Source organism: Sminthopsis crassicaudata, chromosome 4 (assembly GCF_048593235.1).
Source record: "Sminthopsis crassicaudata isolate SCR6 chromosome 4, ASM4859323v1, whole genome shotgun sequence".
Classification (NCBI taxonomy): Eukaryota; Metazoa; Chordata; class Mammalia; order Dasyuromorphia; family Dasyuridae; genus Sminthopsis; species Sminthopsis crassicaudata.
In genome coordinates, this window is record NC_133620.1 from 287,516,252 (window position 1) to 287,525,734 (window position 9,483).

The window sequence follows — 9,483 nt, forward strand, 5'->3', positions numbered from 1 at the left end:
CAAATCTTTGAGAATTTTACTCCCCTTATATTTTCCAACTACATCCAAATCGGCCTACAAATTAAAAATCAAACAATTCTATAAAACCAAAGGATCATAAAACTGAAATCTAAAAGAACAGCAGTTTTGCTCTGAAATTAAAGAAAGATAGTCAACTTTTAGGATCTCCCAACATAAGCCAAGAAATACATGACCTAAATAAAAGATGTTTTATATTATCTAAATCAAAATTTCTCCAGAAGATCACAATAAATAATCTCTAAATGCCTTCAGAAAAATTAAATGACAAGTTACCAAAATGGTAGATCTTTTTTCTCTTAGGGATCTTTTAAAAATGGGGTCATACTTCAACAACGATACTGTATGAAGATGTATTCTGATGGAAGTGGATATCTTCAACATAGAGAAGAGCTAATCCAGTTCCAATTGATCAATGATGGACGGAATCAGCTACACCCAGAGAACACTGGGAATTGAGTGTAAACTGTTTGCACTTTTGTCTTTCTACCCAGGTTACTTTTACCTTCTGAATCAATTCTTACTGTGCAACAAGAAATTTGGTTTTACACACATATAGTATGCAGGACATTACTGTAACACATTAACATGTATGGGACTGCCTATCATCTAGGGGAGGAGGTAGAGGGAGGAAGGGGAAAATTTGGAAAAGAAGTGAGTGCAAGGGATAATGCTGTAAAAAAATTACCCATGCAGATGTACTGTCAAAAAAATTATAATTATAAAATTAATTAAAAAAAAAAAAAAAAAAGCGGTCATTCCTGTTGTAGAGTTCTATGGTTCTCTTTAAGCTTTTGGTCTACTGCTGAGAGGTAGGTTGACCACAAAACTGTGCCTGTGGGCCACCCTACAATATGAAGAAAGAAACTAGAGTTCTAGGCTCCTTGTTTTCTGTCTACATCTCAGAAAGTGGGGAAAATGGGACTCATCTTACAGACAGATGGGGTCATAACTTTGGAAAAAAAAGGATAATAATGCTAAGTCACAAAAGATTGAGGAAGATTTTGATTTTTAAAAACTCTTGTGATTTCAATATTGCAGGGAATTTCAGGAGTGGAAACTCTCTCCATGTAGATATAATAAATCATCTAGAACTTGCAATCCAGAAAGGAGGTTGGAGGCAGGAAAGGAAAGTAGAGAAAGCCTATCTCAGGGGTAAACTGATTGGGGGAGCAGTAAGAGGTTTAGTAGTTTGTTCAGGGTCATAGTACTAATATGTGTCAAAGGCTGAACTTGAATCCAGGTCTTCCTGACTCCATAACAGCTCTACTTTACTCCACTATCTCTTATCTTAAAAGGATAGATATCTGGAAATTCCAGAGCTTATAGAAATATAATAGAAATCTGGCTCTAAAACCAGAATTGGAGAATAATTTTTAGGCTAAGTGATAACAAGGACAAGCTTGGAGCCAGTTGATATTATGGAAAAATATTAAGGAAAATAAGGATCTTGATCCTACTCAGCCACCACACATACACACAGAGACAGACAGATAGACAGAGATACTTCCGCTCTCTCTCCCTTCTCCCTCCCTCTCTCAGTTGATCTGTCTGTCTCTCTTCCTGGAAGGGAAAAAATTGGAGGAGGCCTCTGGCAACCCTTGGCCCACATCCAGTTCAGCTGCTCTTCATTCCCTGAAGGTTCCTGGAAGTCATTGGCCATAAAGAGGGAAATTTTATAGTTGAGAGTACAAACAATTTCCTACTAATTGGAATACCGCATTCACTGCCTCTGTTTACCTCCCCCCTTTCACTCCTCAAATTCACATTCCTAGCCTATCTTCCTCATGTTTGGCTCTTCAGGCACTCAAGACAGGCCTTTAAAACGCCTAAGGAAAAAGGGGAAACAAAGTGTGGTGCTAAAGTTCCACCAGGGGGGCAAGGGGATGGGAAGGGTTTGTACTGAATGAAAAACTGGGGGTAAGGAAGAAGATAGGACAAACTGGGCCCAAAAAACAAGGTGGCACAACAAGGACTTGGGAAAGAAGGCAAGGCCAAGGACTTGCAGAAGACAGCTGGGAAGCAGATCAGGTCAGCGGGTAGGAAAAGCTGACAGTTTTAAGGAGAAGCACAAAGGGAAATGGGGTGACTGGGAAAGTAACAGACATCAGGGTGGGGACCTTCACTGAAAAAAGAACACAGAGCATAGGAACAAAGAGAACCAACGATGGAGAATAGGAAACGAAAAGTCTGGAAAAAGCCATTGGAGAAACAGAATACAACAAAGGGAAACCGGAGCAAGAGATGAAGCCTCTAAAGTGATCGAAACGGGCTCTTCATGGGACAAGGTGATGGAAGAGGGAGAAGGACAAGAAGACTGACAAGGACAGGGCAGGAGGGGAGTAACTCGGAGGGAGCAGTGACACTGACGGAGTAGACAAGGTGAGGAGGAGATGCACCTGCGGGGAGAAAATGGAGTCAGTCTCCGCAGCCCCCTCAGTTTGAGGGGGTTCAGTGCAGGATTTGTGGGGCCCTGAGAGACTGCACAACAGGTCGGAGGAGAGGGCGGACAAGCGGCCCTGACCCGAGCTCGGAAGAAGGGGATGGAGAAACACGGGGAGAGGATGGGGACGGGGAAGAGATCTAGAAGGGCATGGGGCAGGGAGAAGGAGAAAAAGACGGGGGTAGGATGGAGAGATGGGGCTAAGAGAGGGGTCTGTAATGAGAGGAACGGGGAAGAAGGAAGAAGAGCCGGGAGGGTAAAGTAAGAGATGGGGAGGGGAAGAAGTGAAGATGGAGAAAAGGGAAGGGGAGAGGAGACGGAAGGAAGGAGAGAGGGGGAGGGGAAGAGACGGGCAAGAGGGAGAATTGGAGAGATGGAGAGCAAAAAAGGAGGGGAGTGGAAGAGAGGGGCTAGAGGAGGGAGGGAGAAGAGGCGGAAGGCGCACGGGAGGGAGGAGAGCGCAGGGACAGCAGAGATGAGGAGGAAGGAAGGAGGAACCGGGAGGTGACAACTGTGGGACAGATGGAGACGGAGAAAAGAGGAGACGAAAAGAAGGAAGGAGGAGGGCTGAGGAGGGGAAGGAGGGAGGGTACGGGAGGAGAGGTGAGAGATGGGGAGGAGGGACAGGACAGACGGGAGGAACTTGACGGGGAGGAGGCGGCGGCTACGGAGACGTCACGCAGGGGGACCAGGCCGAGGAGTGCAGGGAAGGGGACAGTGGAGAGACGGGCCTGGCCGGCGCCTTGCGCTCGGACCGTTCCCCCTCGCACTCCTCGGCCTGCACCCGCCCCCCGCCCGCTCGGCGCCCCCCCCACCCGGGCAGTGCTCGTTTCCCCTCCAGGCGAACTCGCTTCGGGACCTGAGCGTCCTCGGCCTACCTGCCCGGACTGCCGCCCGCCCCAACTCCGGCACCAGCTAGATCTCCGCCTCCGCAGCCGCTTCCCGGACTCCTCGGGATCCTCGGTCCGGCCAAAACTTTTCCCATTAACCCCGGCACAGCTGCGGAGGCGTCACACGCTGCGCCGCCCCGAAAGGCCCCGCCCATATGGTGACGTCATCACGCACCCTCCTGCCCCCGCCCATGCTCCTCCCGCCGGGGTTCTCCCTGCGGCGCCTTCATCTCGCAGCCTTCCTCCAATCCAGTCTCTCCTTCCCACTTGGTCCCACCCCCCGCTATAGACATTGGTTAATTGTTGCTTCTGGAGGCCGGCAGCCCGCTTCGAGGCGCGCCGGAGGCTTCTGGACTTAGCTACAGCGCCTCCTGGTGTCTAATGGCGGGCATGACTGGTAATGGGAGCGAGGCTGACTGGTAAGGTGTTTTGGGCACAGGTGACCTGCTGCAGCGCGGGCTGGAATCTTTATTTAGTTAACTCTTTTCAGATTGGTAGGAATCCGGCCGGTTTGGGGGGCCCAAGATGGGAGCAGGCCTTTTGCATCCAGAGGCCTGGACTTGTGCAAGTCTAGACTCCCCGGGGGAGGGAAGTGTCGTCTGACCCTTAAGAGGAAAGAATTAGTCAGTCAACAAACGATTATTAGCCATTTATCATGTGCCAGACGCCCGCTAAGCAAGTTGCCTTGGTTGAGAAGGCTTCGCTACACTGGGGAGACGGAGAGGAATGTAGCAGAAGATGTAAATGAAGTCACTCAAGATCGAATAACACTTAATGGCAAAGTCCTTGAACTCGGCTCTTCCTGAAGAGGGAACCCCAAACTCGGAGAACTCCTCAGAGAGAAAACCTCCTTGGACTCTGCCTCGGGGAAGGCCCCCTCCCCCCACAAACAGTCTCGCCCTTCTCTGCCTCAGTCCCCAAGAACTCAATTCAAATTCTAGCCCTGGCTGAAATCGGCCGGAGCCCACCTGGGACTCCACCCACGAGTTCCAGCTTGTAGCCAAAGCCCCCCGTTATAAAAGAGCCAGCCTGGATCTCTCTTTGCAGAGGGTCTAAAGGTGCCAGCACCTGCCTGGCACCAAGGATCTCTGCCCACGGGCGCCCTCTCATCTACCTTCACCTATTTCCTTACCCAGACTTTACCCTTACTTCCAAACCCCAAAATAAACCTTTTTATCAATCTAGGTTTTCGGGTCTGTAAATTCCTTTACAGGGGACTGCCCCTCCACTAGAACGCATTTAACTCTGTATCCTTGAGCTGAATCCAAAGGGGTTGCGGGGAGCTCTGTCTGACTCCCTGAACCCCAAACCTGCCATGAGACCTCCTCATTCTGTCATGGTCATTGCATGATCTGAGCTAAAACAAACAATGAGGTTACGAAGAGTCAGACAACAGCTTAACAACCATCACCTCCTCTCCTTTCTCCAAAGAGAGACTTCCCAGCGGCTCACAGCTTTCTCTCCACCATGACTGATCCAGGGACACCAGCTCCTCCATCGTTCCGCTCCAGGCATTTTCTCTGGCTGTTCTCATGCCTACCATGATCTCCACCTTCATCTCTGTCTTCTGACCCCACTGATTTCCTCGAGGTCCCAACTAAAATGCAGTCTTATACAGAAAGCCTTTCCTAACCCCTGTTAATTCTAGTGCCCTCCTTCTTTTCATTATTTCCAAGCTTTCCTCTATGGATCTTGTGCATACGTATTTGCTTGTCTGTTATTAGACTATGAGCTCCGTGAGGGTACGGATTGCCTTTTGCCTCTTTTTGTATCCGTTGCACTTAGCACAGCCTGAAACATAGTAGACAATAAATGCTTCCTCACTGCGGAAAAAGACACACTAAGTGGCTGTTAGTGACTCTGAAAATGAATAAAACGGGTGGGTGCAGGAATGGGGGGATCCGAAATCTGTGTGGCAAAAAGGGATTGTTTCATTGTTCTTAGCAGGCAAAACTCCTGATTAGGAATTTGGCAGAGATGGATTAACAAAATCTTGATTGTATGGGATGTCTTGCCCTGGGGCTGGGGGCTCTATGGGGTACTCAATAGAGGACCGTCAGACAGAGATCTCCAATTAAATAAAATCATTTAACTGGGAGTCTGAAACTGCTGAGATTCTGTGCCAATTCAATGGAGGGTGATTGACCAAGTTCTCCAATGGAATAAAACCACTTAACTTGGGAGCCGGCAGGCTTTTCCCAAGGTCTGGGAACTCCCAAAGGGGGTACAGTTTCCACCCTCCCCCAAAAGATCCCAGTTTATGGCAAAACCATTCTGCAAAACAAATTGAAATGAGAGGTAGCAGATTGGAGTAGTGAAGGAGGTTTGAAAAAAATAAAAAGATCTTGGTAAAACATTGAAAATGTTCAGAAAAATAAAAGGCAATTTTATTATTGCTTTGTTAAACTTAATATAGACTTTAAAATCATATGAAGTGTGTGGGACAATAGCGACCACAAGAACAATCAGAAACTCTCAGAGTAAGAAAAGCAAAAAAGAGGTTTATTATCATCTAGGGAGAAAGAACAACTCCCATGTGACAAGGTGTTGTCAGAAAAGAAGTGCAAAGCACAAACTGCAAAACAAGATTAAATAGAACAGAAGTCTCCCTTGACCTTTTTTCCCATTGTCTGGGGGAGTCCAGGCTTATATTTTAAACACAGAAGTCTATTCCAGAAACAAAAGAATAAATTGTCTTTAAAAGAAGTACTTAAATGCTAATTAAGAGAGAGTGGGAAACAGGAGGGGAATGTTCATTTAAGACAATTTAACACCTGCAGCTTTTAGCAATAGCTTTACTTGTTATTGCAAAGTCTCAAGTCATAATTGGCATAGGTCGAAGCCACATCCTTATGAGAGAGAGTATTCACTCAATTTATCCCATATGTGAAGTTTAATAGGGATTAAGGATAGGGATTAAGAATAGAAATAAAAAAAGATAGTCCCTGCTTTTAAGGAATTTTAATGGGGGAAAAACACTTATGAAAAGTTTCAGCTGCAAAGTAGATGGATAGATATCCTATGGCTCTTAAGATGCAGCAGCAAATAGATGGCAATTCCTTTTCATTAAAATCTTTTACACTGATATATTTTCTGCAGTATTCTGGTAGTCAAACTCCTAAATACATTTTTTTTTTTTTTACACATTCTATAGGTATTTTGAATGAAATTTCTCTTTCTCTCTTTTCCAATCTATTGCTAAATCTTGTGATTTCTACTATCACAATTCTACTATGCATTTCCTATCTCTTGGGATGTAATAACCTTCTAGTTGGTCTCCCGTTTTCATGTTGTTCTCCATTCCAACACATCTTCCATTCATCTGTCAAAGTGATTTTCCTAAAGTGTAGCTTCAGCTGCCCTTCCCCAACTCAATACATTGTAGTGGCTCCCTATTATCTACAGCATCACATATAAAGTTCTGTGTTTTGCACTTAAAACTTTTTACAATCTGCCCCCTTCCTGCCTTTCCAGCCTTATTTAACTTCTCCTTTAAGTTTTTAGATACTATGTCAATTGATGCACACATGTCTAATATTGCTATTAATCCATTGTCTAGGGTATCTTTTAGTAACATGTAATTTCCCTGTTTATTTCTTTTAAATAAATCTTTACTTGCTATTGTTTTGTCTGAGATTATGGTTGCTCTCCCTACCTTTTTTACTTCAGCTGAAGGATAATAATTTCCCCCCTAAGCTTTCTTTTACATCTGTGTGAATCTTTCTGTTTCAAGTATATTTATTGTAAAGAATATATTGAATTCCACTTATTCATTCTGCTATTCTCTTCCATTTTGTGGATGAGTTCATCCCATTGACATTCAGTAATCATTGATAATTTTGTGGTTTACTCAATCTTCTTCTCATATTTTTATTCTATTTGCTTCCTTCCTCCTTTTAAAAATATTTTATTTTCCCCCAAATAAATGTAAAAACAATTTTTAAAATTATTTTTTTGTTTGTTTTGAGTTCCAAATTCTGTTTCTTCTTCCTTTTTTTCCTCACTTCCTGAAAGAGTAAGCAATCTAATATAGGTTATGCATGGGTAGTTTCTACATTAGTTATTTTTTGTGCAAGAAATTACAAACAAAAAAAGAAAATAAAAAATAATATGCTTGTCTGTATTCACACATCAGTTCTTTTTCTGGATGCAAATAGAATTTGTCTTAAATCGTTTTGTTGAGAATAGCTAACTCAGATGCATCATACAATATTGTTATTACTATGTACAATATTTTCCTGGTTCTGCTCACTTCACTTTGTAGCAGTTCATTTAAATCTTTCCAGGTTTTTCTGAAAAAATCCTGCTCATTATTTCTTATAGCACAATAATATTCCATTACAGTCATATACCCCAACTTGTTCAGCTACACCACAATTGATGTCCTGTCCCTTCTTTTTAAAGAAAAGAGTATGCTTTGCATTAGTGTTCTCTGTTCGATGCAAAAAGAACCAAGGTATCATATTTCTCCTCTCTTTTTTTAAGTCCTTTGATTTTGTTTTAATCTTTCTTGTTGTTTTATGATGTCATATTCAGGGAGTTTGTTTCTTGAGCAAGTTTTTGTACTTTGCCAAGCTGTTAATTCTTTTTCTAATTGTTTTATCCATATTTCTTCTCTTTTCCATTTTTTCCTCTAGTATTCTTATTGTGACTATAAAAACACCTTAAAGTCTTAAAAAAAACAAAACCCCTCATTTCCAGGAATTCTAATTAAATATATGCCCAAAATGTTTTCTTGAGGCAAAAGAGCAAATTCTGATTCTTCTTCTGATCTGAACTCTGAAAGTTCCTGACCTCATTTGGTCTGACCAGCAGGATTTGATCTATTTGGAATTTCAGTAGATTGTTGATAGATTCAGTCACTATCAATAGTCAGCTGGAAAGCTCTGCTAGTTAATTTATTGGTTCTATAAATGTTTAAGCATCTACTATGTGACAGACTATGCTAAGTATCAGGGAGACAAAAAGAGGCAAAGGTATTTCCTTGCCTTCAAAGAACTTACAATCTAATGGGGAAGATAACATGCAAACAGATATAAGCTATATAGGATATATAGGAAATACTTTACAGAAGAAAAGCAATGAAATTTAGAGGGGTTGGGGAAGCCTTTATGTAGGAGGGGGAATTTTAGTTGGGACTTAGCCAGGAAGATCAGTAGTCTGAGGAGGGGGAGCATTCTGGACTTGGAGGACAGTCCAAGAGAATGTCTGAAACAAGGGATGGGAGTTTCATCTTTATAGAATGGTCAGGAGACCACTGTTAACTGGATCAAAGAGAATGTACTTGTAAGTAAAGTGTAAAAAAACTGGAAAGGTAGGAGAGTGTTAAATTTTGAAAGACTTTGCCAAACAGAGCATCATATATTTGTACCTGGAGGTGATAAGAAGCCACTGCTGTTTATTGAAGAAGGGGTGCTAGAACTCTCACTGAGCTGAAAGCTGGAACTGAGATTCCACATAGCTCCTAGAGTTTGAGATTTTTGAAATAATAACCTTCTTCATGGACTCACAGACATAAGAACTAAACCTTTCATTTTACAGACAAACAACCAAGATCTGAAGAGATAAAATGACTTAATCCAAAATATTAAGAATAGGAGTAAGATATGAACCCCTGTTTTCTTACTCCAAATGTTGTACTCAACATATTTCCTTAGCATTGCTGCTATCCATTTCCAATATCTTTCTAAATCAAGTTGTTTACAGTGAAGCTACTTTTTGATTTCAAATTCACACCAAATAGTCAATTCTATTTCTATTTTTTGCTCTTCTGAAGCTGGATTTCTTCCCCTCACCCCTCTGCTTCTCAAGCCATCAAACTTCTCATTTATATTCTCTTGAGATAAAACAGCTTTGTGATGGCTATCTTTTGTACAGACATAAATTCTTCTTCATTTAATTTGCTTTTATTCTACTCATTCATCATTGTTCTACAACTCAAATTTGTGAACTTAAAATTTTTTATCTGTTCTCAAGAGACAGGGAGATCTGGGCTGACCTGCAAGAATGGGATGTGATGAAAGTAAATAGAGAGTGAATAGTATGTATTGAGAGCAGGATGGCACTGCATGGGGAGCCTCATTTTCTGGCAGGTCCACTGTTTGTGTTCACTACATACAACCTGTTTTCTGA

The 9,483-nt window shown here is 42.6% G+C and overlaps 1 protein-coding gene across 3 annotated transcripts in view; it reads right to left on the minus strand.

Moving 5' to 3' along the window:
* PPARD (peroxisome proliferator activated receptor delta) overlaps positions 1-3,494 on the minus strand; it is a 70,733-nt gene extending 67,239 nt beyond the window's left edge. For 2 of the 3 annotated variants that reach the window (XM_074311182.1, XM_074311179.1), the window contains exon 1: positions 3,340-3,494. The gene's annotated coding sequence lies outside the window, so the exon portion shown is untranslated. The remainder of the gene's footprint in view (positions 1-3,339) is intronic. The other variant, XM_074311178.1, reaches the window with a different exon arrangement.
* Between the last annotated feature and the right edge of the window lie 5,989 nt (positions 3,495-9,483).